Source organism: Ziziphus jujuba, chromosome 7 (assembly GCF_031755915.1).
Source record: "Ziziphus jujuba cultivar Dongzao chromosome 7, ASM3175591v1".
Classification (NCBI taxonomy): domain Eukaryota; kingdom Viridiplantae; phylum Streptophyta; class Magnoliopsida; order Rosales; family Rhamnaceae; genus Ziziphus; species Ziziphus jujuba.
Window position 1 is genome coordinate 23,706,773 of NC_083385.1, and position 9,706 is coordinate 23,716,478.

The 9,706-nt window shown below is 33.8% G+C and overlaps 2 long non-coding RNA genes across 2 annotated transcripts; both read right to left on the minus strand.

The window, feature by feature from the left end:
• Window positions 1-4,012: 4,012 nt before the first annotated feature.
• LOC125420190 (uncharacterized) lies at window positions 4,013-9,412 on the minus strand. The gene is made up of 3 exons (XR_009639496.1): window positions 9,285-9,412; window positions 8,780-8,896; window positions 4,013-4,469 (listed from the first exon to the last, which is right to left on the minus strand). It is a non-coding gene; the product is annotated as an uncharacterized LOC125420190 (long non-coding RNA).
• On the minus strand, window positions 4,536-5,259 carry LOC132804379 (uncharacterized). Its single transcript, XR_009639501.1, has 2 exons — window positions 5,181-5,259; window positions 4,536-5,104 (listed from the first exon to the last, which is right to left on the minus strand). It is a non-coding gene; the product is annotated as an uncharacterized LOC132804379 (long non-coding RNA).
• Window positions 9,413-9,706: the final 294 nt, after the last annotated feature.

The window sequence follows — 9,706 nt, forward strand, 5'->3', positions numbered from 1 at the left end:
TTAACCAACGTGGTGGTAAATTCCAAGGGTGCATGATATGACAAAAAGGAATACATGTTATATTCTCTTTAAGTCAAGGATATAAATATTATACTGGATATACAATATGCAATTCTTGAAAGATACAACAAGTGGCAGGGATTTGCAAAATGATAGACGTATTTATTCATACTATTCATACAGCCGAATAAAATATTACACATTATGTTTCCTGTACTTGTAACTTTAACAAAATTTAATCATCCCAGCTCATAATTTCAAGCACTAGGTAAGGGTTTCACTTCAATTAAACCATTTTCTACATACTCTACCAACATTCAAAATAATTGGTAAATAAGTGAGAACTGAATATACGACATCAGGAGTACTAAGATAAAATCAATTTACTAAAAGATCCAAGAAGTGATGGTTAAGCTTTGGGCTCAAATTGGTCTCATGAATATATGAAGACCCATTTAGTATGCACTCCGTAATCTCCCGAATTTATAACAAACTAGTATTACAGCTCTAAAGACCTTGGGCTGGAGAAGGTATAGATGGCATCAAGCTGTTGTTAATTTAGGTTGGAACATTGGACTCTCATGGGCTGTTTGATTGATTGAGAACATCAGCCACATAAGGATGAACTACTAGAGTTTCCTGGGTTGAGATGCCACAATTGAAGAATAAGTATTGGACTCTCTTGGGCTAAGCCATTTTAGGTGGAGTATTGCAGTCTATTGGGATGAGTTATTGAGCAAGATAATAGTCACAAAAGGATGAACTATTAGACTCTCTTAGGCTGAGCTAATTGCTGATTAAGATAATAAGCTATTGAAGGAGAGTAAACTGGACTCTCCAGGGTGGGATAAGAAATATTGCACTCTCCTGGGACAAAATGTCAATCAAGACAAATATTGGTCTTTCCTGGATGGAAGAAGGAAATATGGACAATGAAGTATTTGAAAGATAACTATTTTAGTAAGTACAAATTTGTATATGAAGCAAGAACCTAAAACAACCTAGGGATGCCCACACACAGAAAAAAAAAATAAATAAATAAATCCGGAGGGAACCCCCTCTTAATCTGGCTCGCTGCCCTTGACGCCCCAGAAGATAAAGCATAAAAAGAAGAAGAAGAAGAAGAAGAAGAAGAAGAAAGAGGTGAAGCTCGCCATCCTCCAGTTCCACAAGGTGGACGATTCTGGGAAAGTCTAAAGGCTGGGAAAGGAGTGCCCAGTGCCGAGTGTAGCGTCAGAACTTTTTAGGCCAACCACTTCGATAGGCGCTACTGTGGTAAGTGTGGAGCTCGACAATGGTCGTAGAAGCAGCTATAAATTCATGGCATTAGAACCCAGAAGCTAAACGTAAAAGATCAACATCCAATCAAAAAGAAAAACGAAAACAAGCAAACGATTTACAGAAACGGGAGAGAAATAGAGTGAGTACTTTGGTCTTTCTTGAGAGCTAGAAGATCAGCTGCCCACAGAATCTGAAACAAAAATGAAAAGCAAAAAATAGGTTTAACCAAATCGTGAAATAGAAACAGGCCCAGATAACAAAAATCGATTTTTACAACACAAACACCCAAAAAAAAAAAAAAAAAAGAGAGAAAGAAAGAATGATAAATCACGTACATCCTGCTCCATCTTCTTCTTCCTCTTGTTTAACTTGTTCCTCATTGTCTTCTTCATCTTCATCATCGCTGAGATTGTCTGGCAAAGAACGCTTTTGTGCGGGCATTGATATCAGACTCCGAAACCAAAGAGAGAGAGAGAAAGATTGATTGTGGGTAGTGAAGAAGAGGAGAGTCTCTGGGTCTTAGCTTCCAGAATACCAAAGCGCAAGTTTCTTTTTTTATTTTATGCCTCTGTTTTTTCTTTTTTTTTTTTTTTTTTTTGGTTTTTTGTTTTTTTCCTTTGAAATTGTAATGAGTTTGGCAAAAACCAATCGAATTTGGGGAAAATGGTAGATGAAGTAGGAAGGTACTTAGCAACCTAGTGTTTAATTCGATATATATATATATATATACATATATGTTTAAGATTTGATGCAATTGCCACAGATCTGAGATCTAATAGTACTAATGCATCACTCTTCCTTCCCATTTCAGTATGATCTACATTTTGTGCATCTTGCTATAGTGTGTATATCAAAGGTACTTGGGTTTAATTTTGCTTCCGAAATTCAAGCTTTGAAATTTAGTCACATTTATGGAAGCTTTTTGTTTCTCTGTTTTATTTAACCTATGCTATTAGATGGGTTCTGATTTAATTTTTTAGTTTATTATAAGTATGCATATTAAGATCAATTTGGCTGCTCTGATTTGGTAATTTTGATTTCTATGGAAATTAAAAGGAAAAAAATTACTTTTAACCAAATTACTTGTTGATTTATTCTTTTTATTTTGCAAGCTTTTTTTTTTTTTTCCCACAGCTGCGCCTAGTGTACTGTATTTCCAGGACTATGTCTTAACAATTTTTTTTTATTTTTTTATTTTTTTTATTTTTTTATTTTTTTTTTGTGTGTGTGGGCATCCCTAGGCTATTTTAGGTTCCTGCTTCATATGCAAATTTGTACTTACTAAAATAGTTATCTTTCAAATACTTCATTGTCCATATTTCTACTTCATTAATGATAAATTAACCAATTATTGCCACTTGTTTTTATCTTGGCCCTCAAATTGCCTTGATTCCCTCTTTTGATCAATGGTGGAAATTTAACTAGAATATTCCTTTTTTAAATTCCAAACTTTAAATGATGATAACTCTTTGCTCGCACCTTGAAATCCAAAAATAACGAGATATTTGAAATCCTCAGATCGTGATGATTCATATGACATCCACTTCCACCATGAAATTCCTGATAGAATCTTTATGGAATCTTCAAGGTATCTTTTTTGAATCTTTTTAATGCTTAGTCCGTTCGAGCTCAAATCTTGCTTCCCACCATAATTCGACCCAAGGAATCCATCTTTATGGTTGTTTTCTTAAAATTCTTCCTCTTGCACCTAGATTAAGAAAAATACATAATTAAGTATCTTTCCATAACAAATTAACACAGACTAACAAATATTAAGCTATAAATATGGCATAAAATCATCAATATTTTAGACCTAACAATTTCCTTCTTCCATCCAGGAAAGACCAATATTTGTCTTGAGTGACATTTTGTCCCAGGAGAGTGCAATATTTCTTATCCCACCCTGGAGAGTCCAGTTTACTCTCCTTCAATAGCTTATTATCTTAATCAGCAATTAGCTCAGCCTAAGAGAGTCTAATAGTTCATCCTTTTGTGAACTATTATCTTGCTCAATAACTCATCCCAATAGACTGCAATACTCCACCTAGAATGGCTTAGCCCAAGAGAGTCCAATACTTATTCTTCAATTGTGGCATCTCAACCCAGGAAACTCTAGTAGTTCATCCTTATGTGGCTGATGTTTTCAATCAACCAAACAGCCCATGAGAGTCCAATGTTCCAACCTAAATTGACAACAGCTTGATGCCATCTATACCTTTTCCAGCCCAAGGTCTTTAGCGCTGTAATACTAGTTTGTTATAAATTCGGGAGATTACGGAGTGCATACTAAATGGGTCTTCATATATTCATGAGACCAATTTGAGCCCAAAGCTTAACCATCACTTCTTGGATCTTTTAGTAAATTGATTTTATCTTAGTACTCCTGATGTCGTATATTCAGTTCTCACTTATTTACCAATTATTTTGAATGTTGGTAGAGTATGTAGAAAATGGTTTAATTGAAGTGAAACCCTTACCTAGTGCTTGAAATTATGAGCTGGGATGATTAAATTTTGTTAAAGTTACAAGTACAGGAAACATAATGTGTAATATTTTATTCGGCTGTATGAATAGTATGAATAAATACGTCTATCATTTTGCTAATCCCTGCCACTTGTTGTATCTTTCAAGAATTGCATATTGTATATCCAGTATAATATTTATATCCTTGACTTAAAGAGAATATAACATGTATTCCTTTTTGTCATATCATGCACCCTTGGAATTTACCACCACGTTGACCTGTCTGGTTAAGCTTTTCTGGAGTGCGTGCACTGATTACCAATTTCTTTATTTTATTTCAATTCATTTTTTCCATTGACGATCCATGAATGGAATACAAATGACTTGGGATGCTTTTGTAAGGAAAGGTTGATCAGAAGTTTGCATGCATGTGTACCAAGCAGCCAAGGAGGACAAAGAACACTTTGTTATGCTCTTCTTCTTCCACTTTTTTAGCTTCGATTCAATATGTGGAGTTACTCGCAATCCCAAGTTAGGACACATTTCAGCCAGTTGCCGCTCAATTATATTAAGTGTACCAGGTTTAAATGCTCCCGTGTCACAACGTTGCCCACTAGCTACAGCTTCATCTAAAAGAACCAGCAAAACTTCTTCCTCACCTCTACTCCATGTACGCATAGATTCACCACCCCTATTATCGTTACTGCTACCTCTAGCTTCCATTGCTATTCAAGTAAACATTTCATGATTCCAACATTATCAAAACAAGATGCAAACAAAATAACAATAAATCTCAAATGTTGCACTTAATATAATATAAGTTTGTCTTCATACATATTATCCAAAAGATTTAACAAACAATATTAAATAAGCAGTTAGAGCATAATTTTTTACATAACCATCAACTAGTAATCATGATGACCTCTCCGCTCACCAAACATTTGCTTAGCTAACTCATCTCTCCAATTTGTCCATCGATCCGAGGAAGCAATTAATCCTATAATGTCCTCCTCTTCATTAATGTCCACATTTTCCATCCTATCATATTCAACTTCTCCAGGATCGAGTGTCATTTCTCTTCTAATCAGATTATGTATCAAACAACATGCAGTAATGGTTTTGATTTGTGTTGCAATTGGGTAGAAAGATGGACTTCTTAAAATTGCCTATCGCATTTTAAGAACCCCAAAGCATCTTTCTATGATATTCCTAGCTGATGCATGCTTCATGTTGAAATACTCTTGATAATTTATGGGTGCACAACCATCTCTCCATTCGGAAAGGTGATATCTTGTTCCCCTATATGGTGCAATAAATCCTTCACCATTTGTGTAACCAGCATCCACTAAGTAATAACAACCTAACACAGAAAAATATCTCCTATTAGTTTATGCAATGTTAATCCACTCGATGAAATATTTAAGGATTGGTCTTACCGGTTGGTACTTTTAATCCATTTGGCCTACTTATTGCATCTCGAAGTATTCTGGAATTTGAAGCGGAGCGTTCCCAACCCAGTAATACAAATATAAATTCCATATTTGGATTACATACACCTAAGGCATTTGTTGCTATCTCACCCTTTCTTGTTCGATATCTTGGCTTATCGATTTTAGGTACTTTCACATTAATATAAGTTCCATCTAATGCTCCCAAATAATTCTACGACACAAACAATTTTACTAACGTCAGATAATGCTACAAGTCATCTAACTATAAAATTAATAACCAAACTAGTCCACATACGTACCTTAAAACATTTTCCATCTATCGTCCGAGCAATTATCCGACACAGGTTCAAGATGCCTCAACAAAATGGAATGTAATCACAACACCCCATTCAATACTGAATTGAAATATCTACTAATTGTCTCCCCTGATCTATAGAATCGACTAATAATTGTATGGTTTTTTGTATGATGAGCAATTATGTGCAAAAATATGCACACTTGCTCTTCCAATGTAACAGTACCATCTCTTTTCACATATCCATCCTGGCGTAATAACCGACATAAAATAACAAATGTTCTCCTATCCATCCTTAATTGACTAATACAAGTGACATCATTGTCCAACAAACTATTTATAAAAGATGTACGTAATTCGGTATTCCTAGTTATTCTATTCCTAACACCTCTCTCATTTCTCCTTTGCCACGCTACATACATGTACATGAAGAAGATAAACATAAATCCCCAACAAAAAGATTGAATTACAATTAATTTTCTTCCATCCATCTCTACAAAAAGAAAAAAAAAACAAATAAAAATATTATAAGAAATACAATAAATTGAGCTGCTATTGCCAATACAATTGAATATATACAGCAAACAAAAATATTCCATAAATAATATATTTATATATTAGCATTCACAATAAACATTATATATATTTGGAAGGTCAAAATAAAAGGTGGATTTAAGTTTTTTTAAACTCTTCAAACTCAATATATATATATATATATCATCAAATTTTTTTTATTATTATTAATGATGGAGCCAAATGAATAATTGTATCCTTAAAATATATTAGTTATGGTTGAAGGATGGTCATAGATTTAAAACCGACACATATACTGTGATTATATTTTTTTTAATTTTTTTATTTGTAATTTTTTTTAAGCTGTAAATAATATATTATATATCTTGAGAGAAAAAGAGAAAAATTTACAAAAAGAAGATGAGGTTGAGAAAAAGGTAGTAGGTTTCTCAACTTATTTGTGGTTTTTAGATTTTTCTTAGTTAACCCCTTTTATTGGTTGAAAAAAATATTTAATTCGGCATGCTTTAGGCACATCATCTATCTATAACAATTATGCAACATTCATATGATGTTTGTAGCAACCAAGTTGTATCAATAGGAAACAAAATTATGTTTATTATTGTAAGTTTGCCTATATACATAAAATACTTTAAGAATTATTAATATGAATATTATAAGGTATTGAAGATTTTTATATTGTATGTAACTAACAGTATTTGAACTGATTTTTACATAAAATACTTTAAGAATTATGCGGAACCGGTTTCCACTTTTTAAAAAGTAAAATATTTTCGACAACTAATCAACAAACCATTAACTCTTCATATAATTACAGAATTGTCACTTGTCAGTTAATTATTGAACTACACAAAAAATCCTTCTCAAACCAAATTGCATAGTTATTTCTTAGAATGTATATAATATTTTATATATTATCGTTTTCGTAAATTAGATTTTTTGTTTTCTTTATATTTGTTATGTTGTTAAAAACCATAATATTATAATAATAGACGCGTGTTAAAAATGGTTTGGAATTGATAATTAATTTGGCATGTGGCATATTTTGTAATTTCACGAAAGAGGATGGCTGTTTTTTGAGTTGAAATACTCTGCCACTTTCCGACAAATATGGCTACACGGGAGAGAGTGGCAAAACAACTTTAATCAAGTGCTGGTTAAAACAAAGAGAAAGAGAAATGCTGTCCTAATTATTGTTTTAGCTGAAAATGATTAAGGCTCTCTTTTGTTTCTTCTTTAACGATTTCAATAGCTTTTGGCTACCATTGGTACCACTTTTGCTTGTACTGGCTTCTCGAGAGAACCTATTCATCAAAAGTCTAAGCCATATGCTCCATTATTTCCCTATAACTCTTCTTCATAATCTAAACTCCTAAATTTTCCAAACTTTTTTGAGTTTCTTGCAAGAAATTTTTTATCTATCTGGAAGTGATCCTTCATTGGAATGAGTCTACCTGGTATTGCTTTTCTTTTGTACTAAAAGGAGTAACTCTATGAAGGAATGTAAAATGAGGAGAAATATGTATTCTTTAAGAACACAAGATAGAATACAGAAGAGGATATCATGTCAAGGGCAAAAGGTGAACACATAGCATTGGACTTGAAACATGAGAGAAAAAGACTGTGAAGCAACAGTGTAGAAACTAAATGACACGAAATATGCATAGACTTTTCCTTGTTGAAAAACCCTCATTAACATAAAGCTTTCCGAGTTCTCTGTGAGAGCAAACTACGAAGTAAAATTTTCACACTTAGAGCTTACAATGAAGTTTTAGCTCCCCATCAGTCACCTAACAATCTCTTGTATATAAGTCTGTCCAATAAGTGACAAACGTAGGCCTTAGACTCAAAGATTAATAAACTACCAAAACAGAAAAGGCATTACTAGGATCAGAACATAAGACTAGATGGACAAATAGACTTTGATTCTACTTCTAGGTTATCATTAACCTTAAAAGATTAAGTTATCAAAAACTGGGTCTAACCATTTATATCAAGCAACAGAAGTTCACCATAAAATTATGTATTTACTTCTTTAAATTACATATTTTGTAACAAAGAACATGGAATTAGTTTCATAAGACATCTTCAATTGTGTTCCTTAACCATCATGAATTCTCTTGGAGATTAATCCATTACTTTTCTGATTTCCTTATTTTTATATACTTTTAGGCTGAAGGTCAAATTAATACACTTGCAAGGCAGCCTATAGCTGTACGAAAGGATAGAGATATGCTCAGAGATAGTGGTGAAGGTTCTGATCTTGTTGAAGAAAAGATTCGGAGGCTGCCTGCTGGAGGGGAAAGTTGGGACAAAAAAATGAAAAGGAAACGATCTGTTGGTACAGTTCTTAGCAGACCTATGGATGATGGAGAGTCAAAACGTGCTACGTATCAGAAGCATACCAATGACATTGGCTCACAATCTTGTGATGCCCAAAATTTTAGGTAATTTCATTTATGTTAACATTTCTTTTCTTTGTTTATTTTCCATTTTCTCTAATGCAAAATCTTTCTCTAATGCAGTAACTTGTTTTATTGTTGCTTATGTGAATTTTTATAAGAAGCAACCTTTTATTCAAAGGAAATCAATACAAAGGGTAGAGAAGGGGATGAGAGATAGTGTATAGCAAGGTGGCTTTTGACATAACCGATATAAGAGATATCCATTGGCATGGTAAAGAAGGTATACATGAATCTGATGCAAAGAACACCATCACACACACACACACACACAAAAAAAAAAAAAAAAGTACCTTGACTAGGGCTTCTTCAACAATGGAGATAGAGTTACTATTGGAGACTGGAGTAGTATATAATCTTCCTCAACTCAAAGCCTCCAACTCCAACGAATTCCACAATTTCTTCTTTCCCTATATCAATTTTACAAAAGTGTTTTTAGAAATCAAAGTTTCAGTGTTTTAACACACTTTATTGCTGTTTTTCAGAAAAAGCTCAGATAAGCCCCATTCTTGGTCTAGAAATGTTGCTGATCTTAATGAAGTTCTAGATAAATTTGGACAAAATAAAATAAAATCATTCCAAGACTACTAAAATTGATTATTTAGACACAGATTTTATTTGATTAGGTGGGATACAAGAGAAATCCCTAAACAAATCAAACGGGGAAGAAGAAGCAGAGGAAAACAAAGAAGAAGAAGAAGAAGAAGCAGAGATTATCGACGAAGAAGAAGAAGAAGTAAACTGACCAGATCAAATATGAAGAACACGAAATGAAACAGAGCAAAGAAGCAGACTCACCGAGGGTTTCAAACCGAAAAGAAGCGGCCAACGATCCGGCTAGATCTCGAACAGAGTCGGCGAACGGTCCGGCAGAAGCAACTTCGTGTGAGAGGATGAGAGGTTATTCACGAAAGTTTTGAGAGAGGGCAAGACAAAAGTGACCCAGGTGTTTTGGTGGGTCAGCTTTGTCCCCTTCGAAGCGGATAATTTGGTTAACGGGATAAGTGTGTCCCGTCCTCCATTTTCCTTCCCAAACACCAGATTGGGACTATAACCTATCCGGTCCTGGCCAGTCCCATGTAACGAACACTCCCTTGGATCTTTGCTGCTACTTTTTGCACAGAGAGAAATTCAGAGGGCGGGGTTTAATCAAAAGGGATAGGGGTCAAAAATGATGGCAGCAAATTTCCCACCAATGCAAAATTAAAATTTTCATTTAC